Genomic DNA, 12,460 nt, shown 5'->3' on the forward strand with positions numbered 1-12,460 from the left:
CAAATTCCTCCAATGCCAGCTCTGCTGTTCACTCCACCTGGTTCACAGATGATGTAAAGCCTTGGGTCCCAAATGGAACCCAGGTGTCCAGTAGTCACTCACAAGGAACTGTCAGGAGCCCTGCAGGAGTTTAAGTTGTCAGGGATGAGCATAGCACCATCTGTTGGGACATCACACCAACTACTATTATTACAGTGTTCCAACATAACTACTTAGTAAATAAAACTGTTAGGTATTTTTTTTTTCTTTCTTTCTTTTTTTTAATTCCAGTATACTGAACACAGTTCACATTTATTTCAGGTGTACAATATAGCGATTCAACAATTCTCTACATTACTCAGTGCTTGTCAAGAGCACTCATCCCTTGACTTGCCTCCCCCATCAGTTTGTTCTCTACGGTTAAGAGTCTGTTTTTTGGTTTATCTCTTTATTTTTTCCTTTGTTCATTTGTTTTGTTTCTTAAATTCCACATATGAATGGAATAATATGGTATCTATCTTTCTCTGACTTATTTTGCTTAGTATTACACTCTCTAGTTCCATCCACATTGTTACAAATGGCAAAATCTTTCTTTTTAATGGCTCAATAATATTCCACTGTGTGTGTGTGTATATATATATATATATATACACACACACACACACACACACATATCACATCTTCTTTATCCATTCATCTATTGATGGACACTTAGGATGCTTCCATAACTTGGCTAAAAACATGTTTCAATAAACACAGGGGTATATATATCCTTTTGAATTAGTGTTTTCATATTCTTTGGGTAAGTACCCAGTAGTGCAATTACTGCAACATATGATATTTATATTTTTAATTTTTTTGAGGACCCTCCATACCATTTTTCACAGTGGCTATACCAGTTTGTGTTCCCACCAACAGAACACAGGGGTTCCTTTTTCTCCACATCCTTGCCACCACTTGTTGCTTCTTGTGTTTTTGAGTCTAGTCATTCTGACAGGTGTGAGGTGATATCTCACTGTGGTTCTCATTTGTTTTCCTGGTAATGAGTGATGTTGAGTATCTTTCATGTGTCTGTTTGCCATCTGTATGTCTTCTTTGGAGAAATGTCTGTTCATGTCTTTTGCACACTTTTTAACTGGATTATTTGTTTTTGACATTGTGTCAGTTTCTTTTGGTGTTGAGTGGTATACTATTAGGTATTTCTTTTGCCCTAGATACTAGATACTAGATGCTAGATGCTATTTATCTATGTATATGGATACATAGAGAAGTTTTTTTCTAGAGATGTCTCCTTAAAAATTACTTCGAAAAGGTTAAAGACATAGCTTTCACGTTACAGAATGTGGAAGCTGTGGAGTTCTCGAATCCTACTAGAGACCATGATGGAGGGAGGTGTTGATATGGAATCAATCTCATTCTAGGTGACCTTTGTCAACTTTACAAGCTCTTTGATGACTTATTATCCATTTATAAAACAAAGAAAATAATGCAGATGTTGTTGAGGTTTTGTGTTTATAAAATATTCTAAGATGCTCAGATGAAAGGTGTGACTCACAGGAAATGCCAAGTATGAAAGAAACCGTCCCACAGATTCACAGCTGATCCCTTTCTGTGTGATGGAAACTTGATATTTAAAAACCTCATTGATAAGAATGCTGTTCTCATCAGCTGTGCCTCTTCTCTGAAATTTGTTCCATTTTTCTCTCTCCTTTTCCATACCTTCAAATTGGTTGACATTTATAACCTGCAAGGGAGTCATTGAGCAATTACTTAAGGGAGCCCTGCACAAATATAGTTTCTTTTCCACCAGGTAAAGGTCATGTGTGTATGTTTGGATATATTTATCCTTTCCTTTTCAGTATTTGTCCATCAAGGAAACAGATGTTAGAAAAATATCTGATTGTTTAATCTCACCACTACCAACAGTTCTATTTTGGTCTGCAACACTCCTTTATTTTAGAATGTTTCCTAGGCAGTATATGGTAATTGAAAGAGATCAAAGTGAGTCTACTTAATTTGCACAAGACTTTCTAATAATATATTTTCATAAAACATGCCTGTGATCAGGTGACATTCATCAAACAACTAAGCCATTACTTGAGGGAACTTTGATTTGGAGAAAGGATCTTCTATGATATCTTTTTCATAAACAACACTTTTCATGATGAAGGAAATAAATCGATCCTCAATCATTTTAGGATACAGAGAGAAACACTACTGAATTGCTGGTGTGCTTCAGTCTAGCCTTTTTTCTAGGCACATATTTATGTTATACACATTTTTTTTGTTTTATTCACCTCATTGTGTGTCAGTTTCTTTTGTTAATGTTTATTACCATTTACTCCAATTAAGGCAATCATGCAATATTTAACACCTTTATTTTTTTGCACATGCTATTTAAAAAGGTCAACCGAAGATTATTTTGGATACAAGTAAGTTGAAATTGAGAGATATAGATTTAAAATATATTATTTTAAAGATTCCTGTCTGAAATGTTACATAACTTAATGTTTATTGACTCACTCTGTAATTAATTCTAAAGCTCACACCATCAGCTGTTCACGTTGTTAAAACTTAAAATGGATTTTGGGCAAAAAATATTTGATCAGCTGTTTTAATTCGAATAAGTAGTACTGACGTACTTTCCCACTGGATAACTGTACTAACTCTTACTAAGCAAGCTCCTGAAATCTCACTCAATTCATGAAGTCATCTGGGTTTCCTGTGGGACAGGTAGTAACTTACCCATTCTCAACCACTGAAAAATATTATAGTATAATATATAGTATATTATGACTTATTAAATCATAAAATGCATTCATTACATTGGTTATACATAGAATTAACAAACATTACTTAGTTCAGGGCTAGTCCTACGTAAAAATCACAAATGAGGTTGGATCATCTTCTGCTCAAAACTGTTTCCGTTTTGGGTCTTCTTCCTTCCCTTTCTGCGGCCAAGTGATCAAAATCTGACACTGATGCTTATAGCCTGAGGAATGTGTCTCTCCTACCCTACTCAACTCACCTTTCCAGGCAAGGCTTGTGCTTCAGACCTTTCCTGAACATCATTCCTTGCCCCCATCATCACAGCCTTTGGTGGGTCTCCTGGTGGCTGAGGGACTTGTCAGATGACTGCGTTGCTAATCATACTGCATTTTGCTAAACTGCAAATCATTGACAGATGTTTCATAAATCATGCCTCCCAGATTGTGTTCCCATTCAGTTAATGGAAACCTTTCAAGACCTTGATCCCTAAAAGGAACTGTTTGGGGTATAAACTCTAGGCAATAAGAAAATAGTAGTAAGTATTTGGAGGGGTAGCAGGAGAAAGAAATCTACGTCCATATGATACTGGATTTCCAATATGACCATTGGGGGTCTGATTCTCATTAGGTCTGATTCTCAAAGGAAGACTTTGACATGAGGATTTGTGAGCAAGAGATTTGTTAAGGCGGTACTTCCAAGAAAATCCAGTAGAGGCATACAGGAAGCCCAACAACGAAGGGAAAGAAGTTAAGCAAGAGAGCAGTTTTAGGTCAAGCTTCAGCCTGATCTTACAGGGAGCTATGCAGAGGACATTACATTTCAGAGCTTACCTTATCTTGAGGAAAAGGAGCTGGGCTTTCACTCTTCCTCATCGGTCAGTCACTGGATGTAGGCTGCCCTTTGAGAGACACAAGTTCCCTGGCACCTCCAGCTCTATGCAGGTTTGGCCAAAGGGTAGTCTTCTGAAGACAGCTGTGTGCTGTCAAAAGTGCAACATATAGAAGCTGAGGGACTCATAAGGAACCACAAGACTTATGAGGAGATCTAAAAGGATATGGGTGGAGCACCTTCCATATCTGCTATAGCGCAGTGGGTGAGCAATGCCTACGCAGCCATACCTTGGGCAGTGGAGCCTTCTTCCCAGGGGTAATTGCAACTCCAGATCAGGATATGGAGTAATACAAGCACCCCAGAAGTCTTCCTGGTATTGTCTCGCAATCAATAGACCCTTTGAAAAGGTAACCAGTTCTCTGATTATAGTTTTGCTTGCATGTTTTTTTTTTTTAACCTTTTATAAATGAATCTTACAGCATATACTCTACTGTGCCTGGCTTTTTTATTCAACTTATTGTGAAATTCATCCATGTTGTAGCATCTAGTGGTAGTTCATTCTTTTTCATTGCTTTGGAGTATTCCATTATATGGCTGTTTCACAATTCATTTTACTGTTGCTGGGCATTTAGTTTGTTTCCATGTCACATACCCTGTATGTGATACATACTCCTAGAAGATAGAGAATAAACTAACAATATGACAAAAGGAAATCACAGCAGCCAATGTGAACTTCTCTAGCAGTTTGTCAGCCCCCAGCGTAGAACTTAAAGTATCCCTAGAGATAAGCTAGAGTAGTTTGCCAACATCCTCGGAAAGACTTTGGTGAGGCCCAGTGGACCGAACTGACATGGCAAAGACCCTCAGGTGTAACCATTACACCCAGCTATACAGACTCCCTAGAAAAAGTTGCTGACTAGTAGCGGCTCAAAGACTGGAGGACCACCCATGCTGTACTTGTGGAGATACTGTTCCAGCTGGACTGCCAGAGGCTTTGTCAGCCCAGAAGGCAGCCTGACTACAATTCTGGCCAATGTTTGTCACAGGACCACATGTGTGCCTCGCTCCTGGCATTTGATGCCTCCTTGCCAGATTCTCTTCTAAGTAGTTTGTTAATTCCCTCTTCTACCTTTCTTGTGTAACTAACTTGTGTGATAAAGTTGTACAATACACAGCGTGATTCATGAATTTAATATTCGTGCTGCATGGTTTTTTGAAACATGTCTCAATCTCATGATTCATACCTGGCCTGTGTTTGCCCTGCTTCATTCCAATTTGGGGCTATTTTAAGTGATGCTGATATAAATTTCTTGGGAGTGTATTTTGAAGCCCAAATGTGTGCATTTCTGGGAGGTCTGTGGGTAAGTACCTGAGAGTAGAGTTGCCTGCGTGGACTGTGCATTTATTAAGCCTTGGTAGATACTGCCATTGTGCCCTTTCAATTCTCATTAGCACCGCATAAGAATTTCAGTTGCTCTGTATTCTCAGCCCCACTTAGTGGTCTTGGTCTGTAGCTTCTAACCATTCTGGGTGTGTAGATTGTTTTTTAAACTGGGGTTAAATTGAAAACTCACAGTTAAAAATTTTGTAGAAACTTTTGAAGATAGCAACCTCATTTTGATAAATGCTGATATTGGTGAGTAATTTATCTTCTCACAAATAAAATTGCGGGTGCTAAATATTTCTTCATTCAACTGATAATTTTTTTAAGTTTTTAAGTCATTTAGGTGTGAATCAACAAGATCTCTCTTATATTGTTCATTGTAGAAATCAAGGGTTTTATCTGCTTGAATTTGGTCTGTGTAGAGCAAAGTTTAATGCTATCAACTAAGAAAATTTATAAGAAATATTTCATGTTGACTAGCTTTCACCCTAAAACTTTCTAGCTCCAATTTAAGACTATAGCATCCTGGCAGAAATATGTGGAAATGTTTTGATATCTGTATGAATGCAAAGAATCAGAAACAAGTCATTTAGCCTCAAATAGGAAAAAAACAAAACAAAACACACTTTCAATGAAGATGCATAAGACTATTAAAAAAAAAGCTGTGATTTGCTATAGACTGAAACTTGACAGTTAGGCAGGAGAGAAATGTCTATTTGACCCTGGACTAGAACTTGAAAAGGTTTACAGGAGTATGCCTGTTCTCAAATATCAATGTCACTGTATATCATTATACTAGCATTTTAGGACTTCTGCATTAATTATGTTTTTAATTTAGATAATCATGCTATAGAATCACGTGTCATTGAAGGAGGCTCCAATGGTGTGTGTGTGTGTGTGTGTGTGTGTGTGTGTGTGTCTTTGATGGCAAATTTGTTCAACCACATTTTTATATGTTGATCTTTCTCCTTACAGCTGAAAAAGTCTTGGGGGCACCTGGGTGGCTCAGTTGGTTAGGCTTCCGGCTTCGGCTCAGGTCATGACCTCACAGTTCGTGAGTTCGATCCCCACATCGGGCTCTGTGCTGACAGCTCAGAGTCTGGAGCCTGCTTCAGATTCTGTGTCTTCCTCTCTCTTGCTCCTCCCCCACTCACGCTGTCTCTCTCTCTCTCTCTCTCAAAAATAAACATTAAAAAAAATTTAACAACTGAAAAAGTCTTGAAAAATTTAAAAATAATGCTTTTAATTAAATGCTGCCTCAAAAAACTGTATATAACTCTATAAAGCATCTGCCCTCAGCCCTTACTAGCTAACACTTTCCTTATCAGTTAATGCCTTATCAGAAATTTGTAGAATTAGCCACAAAGTAAATCACTTGGAAATCGTGCCTGAAAGAGGGAAAATCAAGAATAGTAGTGGAGAAGTGTCTGAGGGAAAAGAGAACTGCTCACACCTCACAGAAAAGAGCAGGTTCTCCCATTTTACTGAAGTCTGGTCCTACTCATTTTAGGATGAGTGCAAATCATATGGTTTCTATCTGGAGGGTTTTGGGAGAAGATCAGTGGTCTGATAAACTCTATTGAGTTTTAATATCTAATTCATACAATCACACAGTGATTTAAACAGGAAAAGAATATAGGTGTCTTGTAGCTATGTTCTCTTTCCCAAATGGGAGAACTGGGGCTCAGAAAAGGGTTACAAACAACCTGAATGAGGGGCACCTGGCTGGCTCAGTCAGTGGAGCATGAGACCCTTAATCACAGGGTTGTGAGTTCGAGCTCATGTTGGGTGTAGAGATTACTTAAAAAAATAATAATAAGGGACACTTGGGTGGCTCAATTGGTTAAGCATCAAACTTTGGCTCAGGTCATGATCTCGTGGTTCATGGGTTCGAGCCCCACATTGGGCTCTGTGCTGACAGCTCAGAGCCTAGAGCCTGCTTTGGATTCTCTCTCGGTCTCTCTCTGTCTCTGTCTCTCTCTCTCTCTCAAAAATAAATAAAAATTAAAAAAATAAAATATGTAAAATAAAAACTTAAAAAAAGAAGAAAAAAAAAAGAACAACCTAAATCCCACATGAAAAGTTTCCCATTATTCTAGAGTTTTATTTTCTCCATATACACCCCTCTCCCTCCCATCCTTCTCACCAGTTTCTATTGTTTTCCATTAACAGAAAAATAAGAATTCTCTCTTCCATGAGGCCTCATGTTTTTCTATTTCTGTGCTCTGTTCATGCAGTCTCTCCACTTACAGATTACCACTACGATTACCATGCTGTCATCCAGGAGTGATTTTCCAGCAAATGAGACTTATGTGAGCAGAGAACAATTACTCTAGTGTACAATGCAATACATTCATGAAAGTTATGAATGAAAACATGCTCCAGCTACTGTTTTGTACCTATAGGAATTGCAGAGATTCTACTGAAATACATAGACATTATAGAAAATGTTTCACTAGATAATAAATCCGTAACACAGCCTAAATAAAAAAAGATAAACTCAGCAGACCAGAAATTTTGAGGAATTTTTTGATGGTAAGGAACAGATAAATAGTATCATCTAGCTGGAGAAAGCAGAAAAGAGAAAAAAATATAAAGGCTATAACTGGAGATAGCTCTACATTATTTAAGCATTTCCTAAAGAAAACTAGGAGAAATGTGCTCAGACTGAACAAATCAGAGAGGGAGGGGCCCCTGTGGACAGTTAGGACAATTAATTAAAGACTTATTTGAATAGCTTGGGCCAGCCGGCTGCCCCCCCCCCCAACCCCCCAAAGCGGATGGCAATAGTAGTGTTTGCCTTGGGATAAATCCTAGAGGACTGTTTCATACACACAGTGAGTTACTTCCTTAGGAGAGAGTCCCTTGTATGAAGGTTGGGGCTGGAGATGAAGGAAAGCAGAGTCTGAGCTAACCTGGAACTTTTGAATCCACACCAAAGATGGAAGGAAGGAGAACCACTTATTCTCTTTGTCCACAGGAACAAATTGGGAACGGGATAATCTGAAATGCGAGTTCTGACACAGGATACCCCCAGATAAGGTGTAACAACCAGCAGGGCCGAGAAGCCCTCAGACCCTAAATAAAAGTTATTTGCACATTTTCCCAGTGTGACCCCCCCTTCCAAACATCCAAAGCAGTCATCTACCTTCAGAATTTAATGGCACCTACTGCAAAAGCGCTTCTCCTTTGATCTGATAAAATACATTTCAAATATCCTGTTATGATAAAGATACTCAACCACAAATATAAACAGCAACCCCAAACTACAAACTAATTGAAGAAACTTAACCATGTAAGTGAGTCATTCAAAATACTGAAAGGATCCAAAAAGTAGCATGAAGAGAAAAATACTATCTACATTTTGACACACCCCAATGTAATTTCAGAATGCCAAATCTAAAGACAAAATCCTAAAAGTTTCTCAAGAGAAAAAAACAGATTGCCTATGAAGGAGTTCTAATTAAAATCAGCAATCTTGGATACAGGTTGACAAAAGAGAAATAGCATCAAAATTCTGAAAGAAAAAAAAAATTAACCTGGAGTTCTTTACCCAGCCAAACTCCCTCATGTGGGAGAGCAAAATATAGATTTGCTTTTTTAAATATGCAAAGACAGAGAATTTACTACCTATGAATCATTTTTTTTTTAAATTACTGAAGAACACAGCTCAGCAAAACAGATAATGAATCTAAAGAAGTAGGATATAGGAACAATGTGGGCAAAGAAACAAATAAAATGAAACCGCCAGAATATACTATAAAGAAAAAAAAAAAAAAAGACACCCTGAAATTAAAATAAAAGATCCTTTTACCATCTCAGGTGAGTGAAGACTGGGGAAAAGGGCATGCTAAGCTTCTTGTTTTTCCGGGGGGGTAGATGTTGAGAATGAATATTATTTATTACATTAATTATTAGTATAATTAATTTTTAAAAGGAAACAATGTATGAACAAAGACTCGTGAAAGCTCAGAGGATTCTGGGAAGACATTTCAGAAGAGGGGCATTTGAACAAGGTTCTATAGGAAGAAGTATATTTCAATAACAGAGGTGGGGTAGAAGGATATTCTGAACAAAGTGTCCCCATGTAAAAAGGGTGCAGCACTGTGCAAGGGCCTGGATTATTCGAGATAGACTAAGAAGTTCAGTGGTGGCTGTAGGATGCATGGCCTGAGATGTGTCTAGAAAATAAGGTTTTTTAACCTTTCGTTTCTCTAATTTGCCAGGTAATGATGTAAGTTTGACTTCCTTATCATACTTTCTTAATTATCTACTCTTATCATCCATTTTGTTCCATGACTCATTATGTGCACTGGAAAATAAGGCTCAGCACATTACAACCTGATAGATATTTCATGTTCTTTCTGAATTAAGAATATCTCTTTGCTTCCAAAATCATTATGCATATATTATACAAACAGTATAGTGAGTCATATTCTCTTAAAACTAAGTGGTTAGAAAATCATAAAAAAGGTTTATAACATTTTGAATTCTCAAGAAACAGAGACTGTGAGATAGCACTGATCATCCCCATAATACGTTGCTAAGAAATAAATGTGATCAATAAGCAATTCTGATTTACAGACCAACTGATTTCCTGTCACTGCAGTCCAACACGACCAGGAAACCATGGCAAACGCCCTCAGCTGTTTAATATAGGTTTCATGTTCTTACTAAAAGGTTTGCGTTTACTGGAAGTGACTCATCCTAATCAGTGAATTATTCTATTTTTTTAATTTCCATTACTTAAGATTACTTGTGGATACGAATTAGCCTATGTCATGTGTGGAAACACAGGCAAACACTCAAGAATAGCTATCATGTGCCTTTTTAGATTCCACTCAGACCCAGAAGATCGCTAAACTGCAACATGAAGCCAAAAGTTGTAATCATCTTAAAAAAGAATTTACCTTTGTGTAAATGGAAGTTAGAACAAAGAGCATACACAAAGTACCAGATGTGTAAGTAATATTTAGGTAGTAGGAATATAGATGAGCAGAAAAGTAAGACAGAAGAGAATGTGTATCAAGTTTTATACTGATAATAAAAAGAGGCAAAATGGTTAAGTGTTAAAGTACCAACTTAATTAATCATTTCTTGATTTAGTTTTTTTTTTTGGAAGAAAAGGATTTTTGCCAAAGCAGATCTTTCTCTGATACTGAGAGCACAGGAAACAATTGGCTTCCTTCCACAGAGATGTTCTAATCAAATATACTTTTTAAAAAGGGAAAACATACTCAATATGAACCGAATATTCATTCATATAATACCATGACTTCACTGACTTCTATATTACATGCAACTTTCAAATCACATATATACTTAACTTACATCTTGTTCTCTTAAAAAAAATTGAGAAACTTGTCAATTCAATTACTATTAGCATCAGCTTTCTGTTTCTGGAGATTGATGAATTAATTTGTGGCTTATGCCGACATTTGCCTCCAGTCTTATCTTCCCTGTATCCTGCCTTTTAAGCGATCTCCTAAGCATTAGCATTTTACCCGAGGCAGGAAGATTTCGGGATAAGAGATGAGACTTAAGTCAGTCAATTATGCCACCTTGGAGTACTCCTTAACACAAGGTTTATATATACATGTATAGAGAGAGTTTTAGGTTTAAAAAATCATTATGGAAAGAAAATTGGAACCAATATTTAGAGTTGGTTTGAATTATGTATGTGCTGTTTGTCACTCATCCCACAGGAATCTGAGATGGGTGTGCATATTAATTAAAGTAACATACAGAAGATTATACTGTGAGACTGTTTCTTACTTGTTATATCCATTTCAAATTGGATTTCACAGAGTATATTTGCAGGTAAGATGATGTTAAAACATTTGACAGAACCACCAAAAATTCAATGAAAAAATCTTATCTGCTTTTTTATGTCATTACAGAACTTAAGTTCTATTTTTGGTCACAAATTGTAACTGGAAGAAGCTTTGGTCATGCCTCTTCTACAAAGATTTAGTATCCACTCTGAGATGTGATTTTTCTAGAATTAAGATAAATCTGAAGCATATCAATCACAACCTTACACACAGGATGGGCCCTTCCTGGAATTCCTCTGGGGAACTCAGGTTTTCTAGCTGTGTCCTGGGTTAGAAGAAACTTTGAGACAGTCCAAGCATGAAGGGGTGAGAGGGGAGATGAACTGAAGCAACAGTGGAAGGTGGGTTTTGGGTGTCAGAATCCCCTAAACTGAGAAGCACAAATCAGAACCCTCTCTGGTTCCCAGAATTAGGTTGGCAGCAGCAGCTGGCTGGGATCTACCTGATATTCTACTAGGTACACCTGAGTACCCTTTAAAAGATTAAATACATTTTATTTTATTTATTTTTGAATGTTTATTTTTGAGAGAGACAGAGAGTGAGTGGGAGAGGGTCAGAGAGAGGGAAACACAGAATCCAAAGCAGGCTCCAGGCTCTGAGCTGTCAGCACAGAGCCCAAAACAGGGCTTGAACCCACAAACTGTGAGATCATGGCCTGCGCCGAAACAGAATGCTTAACTGAGCCACCCAGGTGCCCCAGAAAAGATTACAAAGATTTTAAAGTAAAGTGCCTCACCATCTCAGGAGTACAGTCTCTCCCTGTCTTCTTCAATCATTTAAAAATAATCTCTCAATAAAGGTAGGGCACAAAATGTTTTTCCTGATATCTGTAAAATGAATGAAAGGATTTAAGAGTCTACCAAAATTTTTATGACAATCAAGATTGTGCCTGACATCAATCAAACTAAGTTACAAGACACTTACCTTAGGTGACTCACAAAACCCTACTTAGAAAAATTATGAATCTAAAATCTTGGCAGTAATTGATATTGATTGTTCTCTAGCTGGCATCTGATGACATGTTTAAGGAACTAAATTGAAGACAGTATTTTACCTGGGAGTTATCTGTTGCCTATTTTGTTTTCTTCAGAATGTATTGTCCATTTAAATTTCTCTTTTGAAAGGCGTCTTAAAAAGTAACACTGGGCAGGACTTTGAGACAGCTTGTTCCTTCAAGCTTCTCTGACTGATAAGTATTATCTGAATATATTTCACACTTTGCCTGATCACATTTTTGTATGTATGTAATACCATTTACATTTCGAACATTTCTTTTGAGTAGAAGACTTGAAATTCCTTAAAGTTTAAGGAGCTTCATTTTCTTCTGTGATAATTCTCTTTCATTCATTCATTCATACTATCATAATTATGCAACAATAAAAGTAAGGATATGTTTTACTTGTTACGCATAGCTTAGAGAATGAAATCAACAAAGCTAAACAAGAAAATAATAGTGGTCTTCAAGCAGATTATAAGAAAACAAATTGCTCCTGATGTTTTCCTAATTTCATTGTAGCTTATATGCATTAAACTGCATACATCAGCAAGTATATTAGAAACGCTTTTGTGTAGTTACAGTCTTTCTTGCAATATTGCTCTTATAGGTCAATATAAAAGTGTTAAAAACTGTGTTCTTTTGCATTTAATAGGTGAAGTAAATTCA

At 37.0% G+C, this 12,460-nt stretch overlaps 1 long non-coding RNA gene across 2 annotated transcripts in view; it reads right to left on the minus strand.

Moving 5' to 3' along the window:
• Positions 1-3,866: 3,866 nt before the first annotated feature.
• The window catches only part of LOC147578576 (uncharacterized), a 71,248-nt gene continuing 62,654 nt past the window's right edge, over positions 3,867-12,460 (minus strand). For both annotated transcript variants that reach the window (XR_015255373.1, XR_015255374.1), the window contains exons 3-4: positions 11,534-11,624; positions 3,867-3,976 (exon numbers count right to left, since the gene is read on the minus strand). This is a non-coding gene — a long non-coding RNA (uncharacterized LOC147578576). The remainder of the gene's footprint in view (positions 3,977-11,533; positions 11,625-12,460) is intronic.

Source organism: Puma concolor, chromosome C1 (genome assembly GCF_028749965.1).
Source record: "Puma concolor isolate L17-30 chromosome C1, mPumCon1.1.hap2, whole genome shotgun sequence".
Classification (NCBI taxonomy): domain Eukaryota; kingdom Metazoa; phylum Chordata; class Mammalia; order Carnivora; family Felidae; genus Puma; species Puma concolor.